The sequence below is a fragment of the Ornithorhynchus anatinus genome, chromosome 8, assembly GCF_004115215.2.
Source record: "Ornithorhynchus anatinus isolate Pmale09 chromosome 8, mOrnAna1.pri.v4, whole genome shotgun sequence".
NCBI classification, from domain to species: Eukaryota; Metazoa; Chordata; class Mammalia; order Monotremata; family Ornithorhynchidae; genus Ornithorhynchus; species Ornithorhynchus anatinus.
Window position 1 is genome coordinate 52,009,148 of NC_041735.1, and position 20,721 is coordinate 52,029,868.

General features: G+C 40.6%; 1 protein-coding gene and 1 long non-coding RNA gene across 2 annotated transcripts in view; one reads left to right on the top strand and one right to left on the bottom strand.

Moving 5' to 3' along the window:
- The window catches only part of ANO10 (anoctamin 10), a 226,949-nt gene that overhangs the window by 111,685 nt on the left and 94,543 nt on the right, over window positions 1-20,721 (top strand). The window lies entirely within an intron of this gene.
- Window positions 17,371-20,721, bottom strand: part of LOC114813696 — a 36,662-nt gene continuing 33,311 nt past the window's right edge. The window contains exon 3 of the long non-coding RNA XR_003761418.2: window positions 17,371-17,739. This is a non-coding gene — a long non-coding RNA (uncharacterized LOC114813696). The remainder of the gene's footprint in view (window positions 17,740-20,721) is intronic.

The window sequence follows — 20,721 nt, forward strand, 5'->3', positions numbered from 1 at the left end:
TTGTTTGTTTTTTTACAATGGGCTTTTTCTCCTCTCCATCAGCATCCCTCTTTGCTTTTCCTTTGTCTGGGACAATTTGTTCCAGTGATTTCCAGAGTTTAAAGAAGTTCAGAATAAGACGTCATCTTTTTCACCAACCCATGTCTAGTCTGGTTTCTTGGTGCATCTGATTGGAAACAGTTATATTCTGTTAGGCAACAGGGTAACAGATTCCCCTTCCAGCTTAGCCCAAGGGATTTTGCATCTCTTAATCGATTCCTCAGCTTGGCTCTGCCAGCCTCAAATTTCAGTGGCTGTAACTACTATCTCGAAAACCTTGACTTTACTATTTTCTGTTTTGATCTTTTCCCATTTGTGTTACTAATGAAATCCCAATTTGGCTCATTATTTGGCACATGTAGTCTCTGTATCCACCGGGTCCTGAGGAGAGGCTTTTCACCCTTATCTCCCCTGGATAATATCAAACTTAGGGTCTGCTGTGTGACCTTGGACAAGTCACTTCACTTCTGAGCTCCCCATGTGGGATAGTGACTGTCCATTGCAATTTGCTTGTACCCACCCCAGTGCTTGGTACAGCGCTTTGGACATAATAAGCGCTTACAAATACCATCATTATTATTATTATTATTATTTAGTCCCAGTTTGTTGGTATTTAGCAAGTGGCCCCAATTTCAACCTCCTGGAGAAAAAGGCCCACTGGAGCTCAAAGTATACTAGCGCAAGTTTGCGTATCAGACATAGATGTGAGAAACTCTTTAGTCTCAGTGTGAGTTATCCCTATGTTGAAATTCTTTGGTCAGTCCTTCAACCAGAATATCAGTGGACACCTTCTGGATAGCTTTTTTGGTGGACCTATTGTTACTAACTTTTGCTTAATTTAAATAGCCTAGTGGTGCTTCTTGTGACTGGATTTCCCGAGCTGTGGGTTCTCTTGAGTCACGTATCAATTTTGGAAAGAACCTATAGCTTATTGTACCTGTTGGGTCCTTTACTTTGGCGTTCACTTTGGGTAGAGCCTGAGGGAGTTTACTGGGTGAGTTTTATGTTTTTTTGAAGGTAATAATAGTATTTGTGGTATTTGTTAAGTGCTTGCTGGGGGCTAGGCACTATACCAAGCGCTGGGGTAGATACAAGATAGATCAGAAATAGTCCCTGTCCCACATAGGGCTCATAGTCTTAATCCCCATTTTACAGATGAGGAAACTGAGCCTCAGAGAAGTGAAGTGACTTGACCAAAGGCACACAACAGACAAGTAGCAGAGCTGGGATTGGAACCCGGATCCTCTGACTCCCAGGCCCGTGCTCTTTCCACAAAGCCATGATGCTTCCCGTTTCAGTGGCTTCTCAAATGTGGGCATCCTTTGGTAATGCCTTCAAAACTGGTGCTAGCATCACTTGCAGAGGCAACAGTGAAACAATTAACAGATCAGGCGCCATGAAACTACAAGATCCCTTCACCAGACAGTATCTGAACACCTACACCAAAACCACTTTCTTTAGAGTTGCTGGAAATAGTAATAACAGTGGTATTTGGTAAGCACTTATGTGCAGTCACTATACTAAGCCCTAGTACTACAGAGACAGCGAAATCTGGACAAAGTAAAAACCAAAAGAACAATCCATACAGCATACACCAAAAATATTCAAACTCTACATATACAGAAAGACAAACGTGCATATGTGTGTGTGTCTGTGTGTTAAGCTATAGAGAAGCAGCATAGCTTAGTGGAAAGAGCACGAGTTTGGGAGTCAGAGGTCATGAGTTCTAATCCTGGCTCTGCCACTTGTCAGCTGTGTGAATTTGGACAAGTCACTTAACGTTTCTGTGCCTCAGTTACCTCATCTGTAAAATAGGGATTAAGAATATGAGCCCCAAGTGGGACAACCTGATAACCTTGTGTCTATCCCAGCGCTTAGAACAGTTCTTGGCACATAGTAAGTGCTTAACAAATGCAATTATTATTATTATTCTTTCCAGAACAAATCTGTTACTGAGTCACCAATGTGTTTGCTTAGAAGCCATCTATTCTACATCGTTTGCATGTAAACTGAATTTATATGTATGCTTTTTATGTGGCCCGTTGCCATTTTTTAAAATTTGCCTTTTGGTATCCCAATCTTCCCCAACGCAGAGTCCTTTTTCTTCATTTTCTCTCGAAGATCACTGCTTTGCCGTATTGTTCAAGATAAGGAAAACTAAGTTCAGTCATATAAGGCTATAATTGCTAGGAAAATGGAATGTGTAGCTAGGAAATTGTAAGCTATTGTTTCCTGTGGATTTGAGCTGAATATGTTTAAAATATAGGAGTTAGGAAATACTCCTAATACTCCGTAATTACTCCTGTTATTTAGGGTCACTCATATCTTCGTGCCTCACTTTTCTTGTTTGGTGATCAGAGTGACCCTTGTTCTCATCTCTCTTCCACTAACCTCTTGCTCAAGCTCTCCCTTTTGCCTAGTTCTTTCTCCCCCCTCACAGCTGGTACACCACTGCTGTCCCTGTCTTCAAGGCCCCTCAGAAATCACATCTCTTTCAGGATCTTGCCCTGCTTAATCTCTCACCTCCCCAGTATATTTCTTCCCACTTCCACAGCTGCTGCTTCAACACTTTCCTAACGCCTAAAAACTTGTGTACTGACACACACCTACATAATCTCATATCTCGCCACCAACCCTTTGCCCACATCCTGCCTCCAGCCTGGAACTCCCTCTCCCTTCATATATGCCTGACCACCACTCTCCCAACTTTCAAAGTCTTGACTAAAAGCACATCTCCTCCAAGAGCCCTTCCCTGACTAAGCCCTCATTTCCCTTAATCCCTCTCCCTTCTGAGTCACCTATGCACTTAGATCTGTATCCTATACTCCCTCGCTAATCACCTCAACCTCAGACCCACAGCACCCAAGTACGTATCCATACTTTTCTTTATTGTCTTTCTCCCCCTCTAGACTGAAAGCTCTTGTGGGAAGGGAACATTTCTTCCACGAACTCTGTCGTACGGAACTCTCCCAAGCTCCTTGTGTAGGCTCTGCACAAAGCAAGCACTAAATATCATTGATTGGTTGAATCCACCCCACTCAGCACTTATGTTCATATATTTCCATTATATATTCCATAATATTATATATCATATTATATATTCTCCCTCCCGCCTTTAGTGTCTTTCTCCCACTATGGATTTTTAAGCTCTTTGAGTACAGGGATCATGTCTACTACCTTGTCCAAATTGTATTCTCCCAAATGTTCATTACATTGCCCTGCCCAGAGTAAGCCCTCAAGGGAAGCAGCATGGCCTAGTGGAGAATAGAGCGTGGACCTGGGAATCAGAAGGACCTGGTTTCTAATCCCGGCTCCACCACTTGTCTGCTGTGTGACCTTGGACAAGTCACTTCACTTTTCTGAGCCTCAGTTACCTCAGCTGTAAAATGGGGATTGAATCTGTGAGCTCCATGTGAGGCCGGGACTTTTTCCTATCCAATTTGTATCCACCCCAGCGCTTAGTACAGTGCCTAGCACATAGTAAGTGCTTAACAAATAGTATTAATAATAATAGTAAATACTGATTGATAGGGCCTCCCCTCCCCAACTCACAAAGATAGAGCAAAGGTGCACAAGGCTGTAAGGTACCTGGTATGTGATTTGAGAAACTTTGAATTTTGCAGGAGGTAAGATGTAGGAATGTAATATTTATATTTCTTTTGCTTTCTAAATCATTGAAATTACATTAATAATAAATAGGATTTTGAAGGTGGTATTTTGGCCACTAGAGGGAGCCTATATTGTTCTGTTTTAAAGGGCGGATTAGGAATTGCCAGTGCACGTTAGCATGAATATGACAGTTTTGAAGTTGAGGTAATTCTATTAATCAGTCATTCAATTATTGCATTTATTGAGCACTTTATGCAGAGGGCTCTACTAAGCGCTTGGGAGAGTACAGTGCAACAGAGTTGGCAGACACAATTCCTGCCCGTAACGCGCCTAAAGTCTAGAGGGGGAGACAGACAACCAATTTCTTTAGATATATATGATTTCATAAAAATAGACTTGATGAAATTGCTGCGTATTTCAACCAAAAAAATCAGAGGAGCATCATTGAGTGAAGCATTATGACGTGCTTCCTTTTAATTGTGTGTGGTCTTGTCCTTAAAATGGGTTGGAATGGATCAAAAAGGGAAATGGACCTTTTTTATTATTATGTTTTAAAACAAGACTCCAGATTCCTCATCCTGGTAATGCCCATATCATCTTAAATGTATCATTTTAGATAAGCAACGTGGCCTAGTGGAAAGAGCATGCACTGGGAATCAGAGGACCTGGGTTCATACATTGGCTCTGCCACCTGCCTGCTGTGTGACCTTGGGCAAGTCACTTAATTTCTTGGTACCCCAGTTACCACATCTGTAAATGGGGATTAAATCCTACTCCCTCCTACTTAGACCCTGAGCCCCATGTGGGACAGGGACTATGTTCAACCCAAATATCTTTTATCTACCCCAGCTTGTAAAACAATGTTTGACACACAGTAAGCCCTTGACAAATGTCACAATTATTATTATTATTATTTTGTTAATTATTCTATCACTGTACTTTCAACCATAACCCCACCTAAACTATCCCAACTCAGCCTACTTTGGCAGCTCCAAGCAGTGTATGGTGGGAGGAGGAGCATCCGAGCCCAGTCCCCAGCTGACTGGCTCTCTGTCTGATTTGTCCTGGCATGACCTAAATATGAGCACAAGCTCTTTTTAGGACTAAGTCTCCCAGAGTGGAGATGACCAAGAGATGCCCTCTGAGACCTACACTTAGGTGGAGAGAGCACAGACTTGGGAGTCAGAATCCTGCTCTGCCACATGTCTGCTGTGTGACCTTGGACAAGTCACTTAACTTCTCTGGGCCTCAGTTATGTCATCCGTAAATGAGGATTAAGTATGTGAGCCCCATGTGGGACAGGGACTCTGTCCAACCCGATTACCTTGTATCTGCTCCAGCGCTTAGAACAGTACTTGGCACATAGTAAGCGCTTAATGAGTTTTGTAATTATTATTACTGTGCACCTAGTAAAGCAACCATGAACACTGGGGAGAAATCCAAGTGGACAAGTCACTTAACTACTCTGGGCCTCAGTTACCTCATCTGTAAAATGGGGATTAAGACTGTGAGCCCCACGTTGGACAACCTGATTCCCCTGTGTCTACCCCAGCGCTTAGAACAGTGCTCTGCACATAGTAAGCCTTAACAAATACCAACATTATTATCCAAGTCCAAGAGCCTCTTGGTTTCTGTTCCTTAGAGCTCTCCTTCTCCCTTTTCACAAAATGAAACTGACAGCCTTCTTCAGTTCACACACTTTTATTGTACTATAAATAAGTAGGAAGTTTTCCTGGTAAAAATTGGCAGTGTAGCCCTTAAAATACTTCACTTTATTGACCTATCAGCGTAAATGGCACACTGTATTGAAAATCCATGTAAACAATTAGCTTCCTCATTAAAGATTTTGGCCTTACTAGGATACAGTCCTCTCAATTAGATGAGAATTTCTTTATGGGAAAAGCAAGGGACTAGTAGACAGAAGATCTGTTAATAGTAATAATTTGTATTTAAGTGTTTACTATGTGCCAAGCCCTGTACTTAGTACCAGGGTAGGTAGGAGAGTGTCCCTGTTGCACTCAGAGCTTAAATGGAAGAGAACCAGCATGGCCTAAAGTGAAAGAGCATGGCCAGGAAGTCTAAGGACTTGGGTTGTAATCCTGCCTCTTCCACTTGCCTGCTGGGTGACCTTGAGCAAAGCACTTCTCCATGCCTCAGTTTTCTCATCTCTAAAATAGTGATTAAATATTGTTCTCCTTTGCGGTTAGACTGTGTGCCCCATGTGGGACCTGATTATCTTGTACTAGTCAATCAGTTGTATTTATTGAGCACTTATTGCGTGTAGAGCACTGTACTAAGCGTTTGGGAGAGTACAATATAATTGAGGTGGTAGACACGATCCCTGCCATTAATATTATTAAGGGAGAAGAGTTATTTAATCCCCACTGTCTTATGAAGAAACTGAGGCACAGGGAAATTAAGTGATTTACCAGTTGTGGGGATAAGATTCAACTCCCTGACCCTTGCTTTTTGGTTGTAGTCCCAGCTCTGCCACTGGTGTGCTGTGTTACCTTGGACAATTCACTTTGTCTCTCTTCTTTACTGAATTTACAATTGATTTTAACCTCTATTTGACAGATGAAGAAACTGAGATTCAGAGAGGTTAAGTCCTGTGTGGTAACTTAGCAGCTATCTTAGTGCTTAGCATTTATTAAGTCCTTAAAAATTTCCACTTTATTATTTAAAGGTATGCATATATAATATTAAATTAGAAATAATTATAATAATTGTGATATTTGTTAAGCTATGTGTCAAGCACTGTAATAAGCGCTGACATAGAGATAAGATAATCAGGTCCCACAAGGGGCTTACAATCTAAGCAGGAGGAAGAAAAGGTATGGAATCCCCATTTTGCAGATGAGGGCATTGAGGCACAGAGAAGTTGTGACTTGCCCACGGTCACACAGCAGACAAGTGATGGAACCAGGATTAGAACTCATGTCTTCTGACTCCCAAGCCCGTGCTCTTTCCACTAGTCCATACTGCTTCCCATAAGAGCATTGTTATTAAATCCCAACTTGGAATTTCAAGTTAAGACTCACAAACTCTAGTTCTGTGCTCTGCACTTAGTAAGTGTTATGACTACTGTTATTTAAGCATTTATTCTTCTGCATAATATTTTCCCTTCTATTTGTAAATTAATTGGTCTGTTTTCTCCCGGCCATAGATTGTAAACTCCTTGAAGGCAGGAATTGTGTTTTCTGATTCTACTCTCCTCTGCATTTAGTATATAGTTGGCATTTAATAAATACTGTTTGTTTGACTCAAATCCATTGCTACTCATGGAAAGACTGTAGCTAACAAGTTGAATGTTTGCTGTTTGAAGGGGCAGTACAATCTAGTATTACTGTACTTTTTAAACTCCTTCTGTAGTAAACTCAACAACAATAGGGAATAGTCGCACACACCCAACCAAAGAACTGGTCAAAGAACAGATAAATGGGAGATGGAGGGGGTTTTTTTGTTTTGTTTTTTAAAACAAACCCTGCCACTGCAAGGGACTTGGACCCCAGCTTGAAAAACATTGATCTAGAAAGCATTAAACTGGGAATTTGAAGATCTGGAATCCACCGTTGCCTAGATCACCGCTCTGTGCCTTAGTTTTCTGATCTGTAAAAAACGGAGTGATATTTTCTCCACGTGGATGTACAAATGAATGAGTTGGCTAGTTATGGTTATAGTTAAGGGCTTACTCTGTGCCAAGGCTGGGGTGGAATTCAAGATATAAACAGTTCAGAGAAAACTCAGAAACAGGCTAGATATAAGCCTCTGCCTTGGCTGTGTTAATAACAATACCTAAATAGCATACTGGAGTGGGTATAAATACTATTTTGTTGTGAGGCGTTACGACGCCTTCCTTCTGGGAGGCTTGAAGCCTTTACAAGAATGGTCTCATCAACCCACACTATTTCTATGAAATGTACAAAATGCCAACTGATATGAGCCTCCCTTGTTTTTACATGGTGAATCGGAAACGAAGAAAGGTTAACTGACTATCCTAAATATAGATTGAGACTAATGGTAGAGTCTGTAATAGGAGCCAGGAGCCAGTTTAAATGTACAACTTAATATTCAAGACTATAAAACTCTCTCAATTTTCAGTAGGAGTTATTGAGAGTGTTTTAATGGCTGTTGCAGTGAGCTTGGCATGAGCTTGGAGAGGGGGTTGGTTGAGGAAAGCAATGACAATGCAGACATTTTCATGCACTCATGTTTGTAAATACCGTAGAATGCTTGTTCAACCCGGTTTTGATTGGTAAAGGAGACTTTTTTGCCCTCATGTAATTTGACCTTAAGAAGAAAATCTTATATTTGAGTAAATATTGGCAGCAGAGTCATAAACCTTTAAAACATGGGGTCTGCACTTAAGCTCTGACCGTATTCCCTCTGCTGTTGGCTGGGAAGTAAAGTAGGTGTCCTGGACACCCAAACAGTTCCTCTTTTCCTTTCTTTCTTGAAAATTTAATCTTTTAGTGCATCTCTTTCGCCATAATTTGCCTTTCCTTTCCCTTCCCTTTTGTACTATTCCTGCCAGGAATCGAAGCCCCTTAAAACCCAACTCCGAACCGGGGAGGCTGGTGGATGAGGGGGGAGAGGGGTGGGGAGGAGTATGTAGAGAATCGCCCCTAGTCTATCACCCCCTGGGCAAGGCCCTTGGGGGCATTTTCTCTAAGAAGCATGTTTTGATCTTAGCTTGATTGTTATAAACAGTAGTAGTTTGGATGGGTCAAAGAAAGCCTTTGGAAGCAGTACACTTGAAAGCAACAGGATCATAGGTGGGTGTATTAAAACCCCTATACTTATTTGGATTTGTAAGCAAGTCTTCACTCTAGTGCCGTTACATAATTCAAGCAACACTGACTAGCATTTGGAAAAGGCTTTCAGATTTGGAGATTGCTGTGCTCCAGGAAAAAATATGCACTACTCTGTAAAGGTGTCTAGACTCGTCTGCCAAAATCAAATGGCTCTCACTGATCTGTATATTCATAATGCACATTTCTAGCACCATCATCTTAGCTGTCTTACTGTGGCAACAAAACAGTATTAGTACTGCGGTAGACGTTGCTTCTGGAATAGTAAAAAAAAAGCAGATTGGCTTCCGTTAAGTGTGCGTGTCCTTCACCATCAGCCTGAAGGGATGAAGTGACCTTGAATTGTTAAAGACCGTACGAGTTTAAAATGAATTGATTTCTGCTCTTTCCACCTCTTCTTTCCCTCACTTTATTTGACTTTGGGCAAACCCCACTTGCTTTATTTTCCTCTTTCCTATCAGGCTGTTAAAGATTTCATTTCTAAATGTAATCACTTCTGACCTTGTTAGTTTCCATCTAATTCTGCCCTTTTCAGTCTTATCTTGATGTTGATCAGGTTTGGGTTGTAGAGATTTCCCCTTGGATTTCAACAAACCTTGAAGACTGATAAAGTTAAAATGAGACTGTACCACTTGAGCAGGTGATTCACAGCACCTTTTTCTTTTAAAAAGTAGAGTGCAGTTCTTGAAAATCTTAACATTTTTGAGGAAAACAAATACAAAATAACCTCTGAATTCCAAAATAAAAATGAAAGTAAAGGCATTAACCCAGCATTAGAAAAACACTTTTCTGTGACCTTGGCAATCAACTAGTCAATCAGGTAGTGGCATTTGAGTGTTTACTGAGTGTAGAACACTGTACTTAAACACTTGGGAAAATGCTCTACTAAATGCTTGGCAAACCATCTTTCAGAGTACTTAATTTTGGAGCCCTCTCCTTGTTTTTTGCCAACTTTATCTGATCCCTTTAGACTGTAAGCTCCTGGGCAGGGAACATGTCCTTCAACCCTGTTAAATTGTACTTTCCTAAGCGCTTAGTACCATGCTCTGACCACAGTAAGTGCTCAGTCAATACCACTGACTGATTGATTGATTGACTTTTCTAGGTGAGTTATATTCCAAACAGGGAGCCAACCTCTGAAGTGGAAGAGGGTCTTGTTTTATGCTGTCTGGTCGTCTCTGGCCCACATCTACTCCATGACCGCATCTTTCCCAGAATCTCCCACTCTCCATCTGCAGTTATTCTGGTAGCGAAGTCGTAGAGTTTTCTTGGTAAAAATATGAAAGTGGTTTACCATTGCCTTCTTCCACGCAGTAAACTTGACTCTCCGCTCTTGACTCTCTTCCATTCTGCTGCCACCCAGCACGGGTGAATTTGGACTTGTAGCGGATTGCCTTCCGCTTGCTAGCCACTGCCCAAGCTAGCAGTGGAATGGATATGCCTCTGCTTGTCTCTGCCTCCTGTAGCCGAGACTGGTAAAGTACTAGTAACTCTCCAGGTGCCTTCCTGAGAGGGCGGAAAAGAGTAGGACTCTGATTTAGTGGCCTTTTAGAGACAGGGTTTTGATGGGGTGGGTCTTCCTAAGGCAGTTGACCCTCTCCCTCTTATGAGAATTATTGGCAAGGCAATGATTAGAGTCAGAGACATTTTTAGTCACCTCACCATAATGAATAATGGGTCAGGTCATTCAGAGACATAGGTCAGGAAATAATCTAGTTTAAGGTTGGGATCGCGGGAAGCTGAAAAGAATCAGAGTTAGTTGTTAATAATAACTGCACTTAATACAGTCCTCTGCACCCAGGAAGCGCTCAATAAATTTGATTGATTGACTGACAGCTCTTGCGTAGGAGAAAAAGGTATGCTAATCTCCTTAAATTACACAAACAGGTTTGAAGTAGATCAAAATAATTTAACTGTCTTTTTAGTATGACCCTGACAAGCGTATACTGCTTTAACATAAATATCGCCTAAGTTCAAAAGAACCAAATTTGTCTAATAAACAAGTTAGTGTTTTTCTCAAGCATTATCACCCTTTTTAGACTGTAATAATAATGATGGTATTTAAGTGCTTACTATGTGTCAAGCACTGTTCTAAGCGCTTGGGTAGATACAAGCTAATCAAGTTGTCCCACATGGGGCTCACAGTCTTAATCCCCATTTTATATATGAGGTAACTGAGGCACAGAGAAGTTAAGCGGCTTGCCCAAGGCCACACAACAGACAAGCGGCGAAACCAGGTTTAGAACCCACATCCTCTGACTTCCCAAGGCCGGGCTCTTTCCGCTAAGCCATATGGGCAGGGATCGTGTTTACCAAATGTATTGTGTTGTACTCTCCCAAGTGCTTAGTACAGTGCTCTGCCCAGAGTAAGTCCGCAATAAGTAACATTGGTTAATTGATTCTCCCATTTTGTATTGATATACTTAAGGACTGAACGCTATTTTCAATCTTGTTGCAGTAGTAAGGAACTTTACGTAAAATACTATTGATGTTATAGTTGCCCCCCCACATACTCCTGATAGCGTTTTTTTTATTATTATTACAAAGCAAAATCCTACAATAAATTTATTCACATTATTAGCAGTGTCCTGACATCTAACACATGTAGCTATTTCAAGAGACTGTAAATAAACTAGTGGCACTTTCCCCTGACACTTTTTAGAACATGAAATGAAAGCAAAACAGTGTCACACAATTAACAAAGGAATTGTTTAACATGCGTTTCAAGCACCATAATGAAACACAATTCAATAAATGCATACAGTGTTTAGAAAAGGATAATCAGTCCCAAATTCTTACCCTGTTTTATCTGTGCTAGGATCTGGACTGGGTTTATATACTCATCAGTGGTTCACATAGTATGGATAAAAAAGCAGATTTTCTTATTGAAGCTTTTATTTATAGAGCTGTGGAGAAACTACTAAATATGTAACAAAGGTCAGATAATGATGAGGGATTATGAAACTAATTTTGGCATGCCATATTGAAGCATTTTAGTTCAGTGTTGGAGACAAGCCTTAAATGAACATTTTTTTATTGTTTTGAGAATCATTTACTTTAAATATAATCTTGTTGGAGAGGCAAGATGTGTATATGAGATTCCCAGATAAGAAGAGGGTTTTGACTGAATGATTGATAGTATTTACTCTAGCAATTAAGAAAAAAATATAGTGCTATTTACATTATGGAGAACAAGATACTTCATTGAGTTCCCGAGGCTCTATCTTAAAGATTGCTAACCTACTAAAACCAAAACAGGAGTTGATTCATAGGCGGCTCTGAGAACCCATAATGTGGCTCCAGATTTTCTCATTACCTTATTCATTCATTCAATAGTATTCATTCAATAGTATTTATTGAGCGCTTACTATGTGCAGAGCACTGTACTAAGCGCTTGGAATGTACAATTGGGTAACCTTAGAAAAGTGAGTCTGGTTTTTGAGAGATAATTTAGCTAATGAATGAATGTGCTTGCTCTAGGAATGAAACATGGGTGACAACAATAGAAGAGGGAAAGAATGAAAAATATTTTGACAGTGGCCTACTGCAGTAGGAAGGTCTTACAGTGGCAGTCTGCCTGTAGACTAGGAATGCTAAAATGAGCCTTTGAATAAAGGTGACATTATGAATTTGTTTTTGGAAACAGTCGGACAGTGGTATTCAAATACCAATTTTGAGCAAATAAAACTTCACAATTTTGATCACTTTGTTAGCTAACTTGAAACAGATCTTAGGAAGCCATTGTTCAACTTTGTTTACAAATATACATGGAAAAAAGTATCAAGTAAATGCGAAGCAGCCAGTACTATGGAAATACAGATAGAGGGAAAACAGCCTTTCTCTCGTTCTAAGCCCCATTTCATTTTGACCTTTGCCTGGAGGTTAGGAGGGGACGAATTAGGATAGAGTTGGGTTGAGATAAGACTTAAGGAGCTGGGTCATCAGCCAGAGGGCTGGGTTGTGCTGGGTGCCCCCCACAAATGCAGGTCAGGCTGAACCCCAGTTCAGGTCGCAAAGCTGCTGCCCCTTTGGGTGATTTCAAGGGTTGTTCTTTCATGGCTGCTGGAATTTGTGGTCCACAGGAAAAATTACAATTAGGCAAATACACCACATCAGGATTGGAATGGCCAACTGAGATACTATTGAAATGAGAATGGATAATCATGTCCAGGTACCACCTATTTCCTGAAATTTTCATTCTTCAGTTGACAGGCAGTGGCGGTGTTAACCGTTGATGTAGGAGAACCCTGAAAAGAATCATTGAATGTTTCTGATGTTAACAGGAAAAATCTCATAGGGTGACCATAGCCTCTTTTTAAAAAGCACATTCTCTGTAGGTCTTATCTAATTTTGATTAACCTGCAGTCCTTAGCCCAAATGTATCACAAAAGTACAGAGCTCCCCTTTAGAGAATCTACATCTTGTGTGAATGGGAAAGTAGGGTGGTCTAGTAGTTATAAGATGTGCACCTTTAGTAACTGATAATAAGGATGAAAAATTGACCCTTGAGTATTACCTTCAAGAAAGCATTACCTTCAAGACACTTGCATTTGTATTTCCATATAGCACATGAGAAAGTGCTCACTGTTAGAAATTGTCTTCCAGTGTGTAGAGAAGCAGCATGGCCTAGTGGAAAGAGCTAGGGTTTGGGAGTCAGAAGGAGCTCGTTGTGGGCAGGGATTTTCTCTCTTTAATACTCTTTTGTATTTTCCTAAGTGCTTAGGACAGTGCTCTGCACACAGGTGTTCAATAAATATGATTGAATGAATGAGTGAATGAAAGGATCTAGGTTCTGAAGCTGGCTGTGCCACTTGTCCGCTGTGTGGTCTTGGGCAAGTCACTTCACTTCTCCATACCTCAGTTACCTCATCCGGAAAATGGGGATTAAGACTGTGAGCCCTGTATAAGACAGGGAGTGTATCTACCCAAGCACTTAATACAGTACCTGGCACATTGTAAGTGCTTAACCAATGCCAAAATTATTATTTTTATTATTAGTAGCAGTGATACTTAATTTCTATCAGTGCACATTCTCTCTCATGAGAAGCAGCATGGCCTAATAGATGGAGCACTGATCTGAAAGTCAGAAGGACTTGGGTTCTAATCCTGGTTCTGCCACTTGTCTGTTGTGTGACCTTGGGTAATTCACTTAACTTCTGGGTCTCAGTTATCTCAACTGTAAAATGGTGATTAATAATAATAATAATAATAATAATAATGTTGGTATTTGTTAAGTGCTTACTATGTGCAGAGCACTATTCTAAATGCTGGGGTAGATACAGGGTAATCAGATTGTCCCATGTGAGGCTCACAGTCTTCGTCTCCATTTTACAGATGAGGTAACTGAGGCACAGAGAAGTTAAGTGACTTGCCCACAGTCACACAGCTGACAAGTGGCAGAGTCGGGATTAAGACTGTGAGCCACATGTGGGACTGGGACTGTGTCCAACCTCTTTTGCTTGTATCTACCTCAGCGCTTCATACCATGCCTGACACAAGATTGTCTCTATTTGTTGCCGAATTGTACATTCTAAGTGCTTAGTATAGTGCTCTGCACATAGTAAGCGCTCAATAAATACTATTGAATGAATGAATAAGCGCTTAACAAATACCACAGCCATTATTATTATGTGTGATATTCTGTCTTGCTCTTTGCCTGTTTTTTTTTTCTTTCTCGTCTCCTTTTATATATATATATGTGGATTTGAAGATTATTTCTTATGTTTTGCTTTTGCTGATAACTGATTTTTAGATGCCTCTAATATGAAAATTATTATATTTTTTTCTAATCTTCTGATAGTTCATTTCCAGACAGTTGGAAAACAGTATCCTTCATATCAACAAGTTTCATTAGCATTTTTTTTCATTTTATGTTCTTCTTAAATGGTTTGGAGAATGTACCAGCCATCATTGACACACATTCATCACACACCAGCTTTCTTTTTAGAGATTTAATAAACTGAGAACCATTTAGACTCTAAGTACCTCTAGGCTATTGGTCATGCTCAGTGAGAGAGTGAAGGTTAGGGATGGCAAGGTGGGGAGAAAAATGTAACCCTCATCATCTGCTATCAGCTATGATGGATGATTTTGCCATGTGAATGAGTTAAGTAATATAATATGGTGGGATGGACTAATGTGTACTAATCCTCACACTCCATTGCATTGTTAAGTACCAAGCCAAAGTTTGGAAGCTATTGCCATGAATTTATTAAATTATTGCATAGCTCTGGAGTATATTTCTCATATGACAAATCAGGGTACAAATTACAGTAACCAAAAAATTTCAAAAATTTTACATAAGTTAGACACTAACTCACTATATTAATTTTTTAGGTCATTTATATGCAGTAGCTGGTAGTCATGACAATGTGAGAATTCTCTGGTTTTGTTGAGGTTACAGAATGCATTTCTTACACATGGCTAAAGGCATCGCAGATTTTGTAACATGCTAATTTAATAAACGATCTGCTTCTTCAAGGTTAATGTACTACTATACATTTCCCTCCAGATAGACACACACTATATGAAAAAATCTTGATTCATGATTTACTCAGTTCCCAAGGGACTGGAATAGTGGTCTCACAGTTCAAACGGTATGATATGATGGCAGGTAAACCACTCAGCAAGAGTCAACTGGTAACTTCTGTGGGTGAATTTAACACTTTCAGGGCATCATGATATTTTTGGGTAAATTCCATCTTCTAATGTCCACGTATGACCCATTCTCTCCCCACAGATGAAAAAGAGCCCCTGGATTTGAGATCTTGCCGTAACCTTAAATAGCCTAGTATTTTCATTAGTTCCTGAAACCAAGTTTTTGACCAGGGGTGGTGTAGATAGTTTGATAACTGTCCATGGTTCATAAATCTTATGCTTCTATGCTCTTCAAGGGTAAGGACCACAGCATGGCTCAGTGGAAAGGGACCGGGCTTGGGAGTCAGAGGCCATGGGTTCTACTCCCGGCTCCGCCACTTGTCAGTTGTGTGACTTTGGGCAAGTCACTTAACTTTTCTGTGCCTCAGTTACCTCATCTGTAAAATGGGGATGAAGACTGTGAGCCCCATTTGGGACAATCTGACCACCCTATATCCCCCCAGCGCTTAGAACAGTGCTTTGCACATAGTAAGTGCTTAACAAATACCAGTATTATTATCTTTTACTTCTGTTTTGTGCTTCCAAGCACATAGAACAGTGTCTGCACATAGTAGACATCTGATAAATGCTATTTGATAATGGTGACATTTGGAGAAAGGTTTTGTGCTTCCTAAGACAGAAAAGAAAATATCTGAATGAAAATTCTTTATTGGTCTTGGTAATGCTGGTGTGACTATTTTTAAGCTTGAATACTTCAAAATGCTCATATCACAAGTTTTGAAAATGAGTTGTATTTTATGTGCCAAACACTATGCTAAGCACTGAGGTAAGAATAAGATAATCAGATCAAAGTCAGTCCCTGTGTACTTGAACTCACAATCTAAGAAGAAAGGAGAGGTGGTATCTCTCTTGATTTTAAAAGTAAGGAAAGTGTGACACAGATTAAAAGGTGATTTGCCGGTCCTTAGGCAAGACAGCTCACTTTTATGTATCATTATTTTTGGTGATTCATTCCCTGCACTGGCCCATTTTATTTTCTCCTTTTAGAAGACAAGCCTCAGAGTGCTTTTTTCTTTATAAATTCACAAGTGTATATAAGATTCTCTTCCATTGCAAAAATCTTCTTTTGAAATCCATCGGTGTTTTTTTGTGTATTAATTTTTTCTTTGTTTTATGGCATTTAATAATAATAACAATAATAATGGTATTTGTTAAGTGCTTACTATATTCCAAGTAATTTCAGCGCTGAGGTAGATACAAGGTCATCGGATTGTCCCACGTGGTGCTCACAGTCTTTATTCCCATTTTACAGATGAGATAACTGAGGCCCAGAGAAGTTAAGTGGCATGCCCAAGGTCACACAGCAAACAAGTGGCAGAGTCGGGATTAGAACCCACGCCCTCTGATTTACAAGCCTATGCTCTTGCCACTAAACCCCACTGCTTCTCTAAGTTGTTTCTTTAATCTGCTGTTATTAAGCCCTTACTGTAATAATCGTAAATGTGGTATTTGTTAAGCCCTTTCTACTTGTCAGGCGTGGTACTAAGCACTGGGATAGATACAGGCAAATTGGGTTGGACACAGTCCCTGTCCCATTGGAGCTCACCCTTAATCCCCATTTTAATAATAACAAAGTTGGTATTTGTTAAGCGCTTACTATGTGCCAAGCACTGTTCTAAGCGTTGGACAGATACAAGGTAATCAGATTGTCCCACTTTGGACTCACAGTCTTCATTCCCCTTGTTACAGATGAGGTAACTGAGGCACTGAGTTCAAGTGATTTGCGCAAGGTCACACAGCAGACAAATGGTAGTGCTGAGATTAGAACCGAGGTCCTTCTGACTCCCAGACCTGTGCTGCTTCTCTTTTCAACTGGAGATCTTCTATGGTGCATTAATAGAAAAAAAATGATGGATGCAGGATTCCAGGAATGAAGCCTGGAGGCTTCCCACCCCATTCCCAGACTTCCCTAGCTATGATGCCTGCAGGCAAATGAGCAGAAGAAAACCTAGAGATTTAATAACTATCTTCACAACTGCAAAAATTACAGTCACTCTTTTGGTAGCCTCCTTGTAAAGTCAAGAGAATTTTATCACCTGAAAATACGGATCATATTTATTTTAACTGGGCCTTATTTAGATATGAATGTCATCAAGGCTAAAAGATGAAAATATATACATATATGGATGTAAAAAGAATTCCAGCTTCGCCTAAACTCTTCTGTCCACCACCCAAAATTTTGTGTAATGCTCATTTCTTTTGTTGTAGTTAGTGTTTGACTAATATGTAAATTCATGCTGTTTCCATAATGGAATAATGTCCAGATTAATTTATTGTTCTCTGAATTAAGCATTAGAGATGCTTTTACTTTTTACATGGTGTGATATAGAGCCAAATAAATTAATGTATTCTCCTTGTAATGAAAGCTTTTTGTTTGACCAATTTAAAAAATGTTACAAGTCATAAAATTTAATGAAGGAGAGATTCTTGAGTTAATTGTCCATTGAGAAGCTTCCAGTTTCTAATGGAGAAAAATCTCATTTAATAGAGAGGTACTGCAGCTTCTGCTCTGTCTGCCCAGCCTCTTATTGATTTGGAGTGGCAGCATATTGATTTTGGATAATAAAGTTTGATGGATTCTTCTGAGCTCATTGGCATTCTTCCCTATTGAATAGGCAGTTTCCTAATACAAGAGAAGAAAGAAAATTAGAAAAAAAAGCGTAAACTTTCAACAAGCATTGCATGTATCGATTTAGCATAGTTAGCCTCTTTATGTTTGGTATAGAAATCAATAATATTTCATCTTGCTTCTGCTTGGGAGTTAAAGCAACACACTGGATTCTACCTTCTTTTTTTACAGAAAAAGAAATGATCTATGATTTTTACCATTTAATTCCCAGAAAGCTGACTTATGGCAGTGCAGCAAATTTGAGGTTCATCTCTGAGTATGCAAAGCTTCAGAGAAAAAGGTAGATTGGAAAATGAAGCCACATTTGTTTATTCTTAGTTTCTCTGTGAACCTTTCTCATTCTCAGTGACATAACCTACACAATCCAAGATTAGATTATTTTAGAAATACGATGTTCCATGGCTCCAGACCCCAGCCAGTTTCCCAGCGAATGAGTGTCCCTCAATGATACACTTGAGGGCTCATAAATAGATGGTGACAGCCTATTCTCATACCCTAAGCAACCACCTCATAGTATAATAAAAATAGGATTTGTTAAGCGCTTACTGTATGTCAACACTGTTCTGAGCACTGAGGTAGATACAGGCTGATCAGGTTGGACACAGTACCTGTCCCACAAGGGGTCACGGTCTTACTCCCCATTTTATAGTTGAGGTAACTGAGGCACAGAGAAGTCAAACGACTTGCCCAAGATCACACAGCAGACCAGGGGCAGAGTTGGGTTTAGAACCCTCGGGACTGTAAGCTCATTATGGGTAGGGGATGCGTCTGTTATTGTATTCTCCCAAACGCTTAGTTCAGTGCTCTGCACACAGTAAGTACTCAATAAATATGATTGAGTGAATAAATTAGCCCAGGTCCTACTGATTCCCAAGCCTATGGTTTATTTGTTCAATGCTATGTGCCAGGCACTGTACAACGCATTAGGGAAGATGCAAGCTAGTCAGTTCGGACACAGTCCATGTCCCATATGGGGCTCATGATATTAAACCCCATTTTGCACATGAGGTAGCTAGGTAAGGCATAGAGAGGTGAAGTGACTTGCCTAAGGTCACCCAGCAGACAAATGACACAGCTGGGATTAGAACCCAGGTCCTTCTGACTCCTGGGCTCGTGCTCTAGCCAGTAATAATAATAATTATTATGGTATTTTTCAAGCATTTACTATGTGCCAAGCCCTGTTCTAAGCACTGGGGTAGATACAGGGTAAGCAGGTTGTCCCACTTGGGGCTCACAGCCTTAATTTCCATTTTACAAATGAAATAACTGAGGCCCAGAGAAGTTAAGTGGCTTGCCCAAGGTCACCCAGCAGACAAGTGGCGGAGCAGGGAGTAGACCCATGACCTCTGAGTTCCAAGCCTGGGCTCTTTCCACTAAGCCAGGCTGCTTCTCTTCAGTAGGCATTGATGCTGAGAGAAAGAGAGAGAGAGAGCACGAGAGCGAGCATACACATGTACATACTAGCAGTGGCGGCCTAATGTAGGTGGGGTGAGGAGGAAGGTTAGCCTTAACTCAGCTGGTTGACTTTCCCACTTCCTCCAGTCTCCTCTGCTCCTAAATTAATACGAGCCGCATTTAATGAGCATCTGTGGCATGCAGAGCATTGCACTGCACCCTTGGGCAATATACAAAAGAGGTAAAAGACATGACCTCTGCCCCAGAGAGCTTTCACTCTAATGGAAGCATGGAGACATAAATTGTCAAATATATAGCAGTTAGGAGTGAGAGAATAGAGTCAAATATATGAGTTCTGAGTTGCCGATGGGTTGACCTAATAATAATTATGCTCTTTAAGTGATTTTGTACTAAGCACTAGAGGAGAACAAGATAATCAAATCCCTGTCCCACGTGGGGTTTGCGGTGGAAGAACAGGGATTGAATTCCCATTTTGTAGGTGAAGAAACTGAAGCACAGAAAAGTGGAGTGATTTGTCCAAGTTCACACAGCAGACAGGTGGCAGGGGCCAGAATTAGAACGCAGGTCCTCTGACTTCTAGACCATGCACTTTCCACTATGTAAAGCTGCTTCATGGTGATGGTCACCATTTAGCATCTAATCGGGTGTCCTGCCTTCATCCATTCTTCACCCGTGTCCTTCCCAGCAAAGCGGGTTGCTCTGACCACTGCCTTAGAAACTTTTGTATGCTTGTTGCTTTCCAGTACTTCATCATTGGAAATCTTGCCCAGCCTTTTGATCTTGAGTGGGGTTTGTAAGCGACATTGGTGAAACTGCTCAACAATTGGGGCTCACAGCCCTGTGAAATTTGGGCAGTAATATTATTGTAGACCTACAACTTGGTACAAAGCAGGTTTCCAGGTGTCACCAGCCTCTGGGCAATATGCCGAAAACCCTACCAGCTTTTGCATTCTGTTTTCTTCTTCATTTGCCTCTTTCCTGCATTGCTAGATGATGCATGCCGAAAGTGTCAAGTTCTGTGTGACAACTTTAAATTGTGTGTAGGTGCTATATAGGCTCAGTTTTCTTCAGGCCACAGTGCTCGGCTGGGTCTGTGAGGTGACTTAATCATCTGCATGTCATCCCGTGTGTGTGCCTTTAGGGCCCATTGTCAACTTAGAGCAACTCCCGGATCACTTTCTCAAAATCTTTTGATAAAGCTCGTAGCCTATTTAATTGGGAGAATTTCCCAGTGAAACAGAAGCATAGACTGACTCCAACCTTGGGACTGAGATATTATATGCAGGAAAGGGCTCTGTTTTTAAAAGGGCTGTGAAATATGAAAATGGGTGGAAGAGAAGCTGCATTGGCCTGGTGGAGAGAGCACAGTCTTGGAGCCAGAAGGACCTGGGTTCTAATCCTGGCTCTGCCAATTTCTTGTTGTGTGACCATTGACAAGTCACTTAACTTCTCTATGCCTCAGTTTCCTCAACTGCAAAATGGGGATACCTGTTCTTCCCCCTACTTAGATTGTGAGCCCCATGGAGGACAGAAACTGTCTGACCTAATTAATTTGTAACT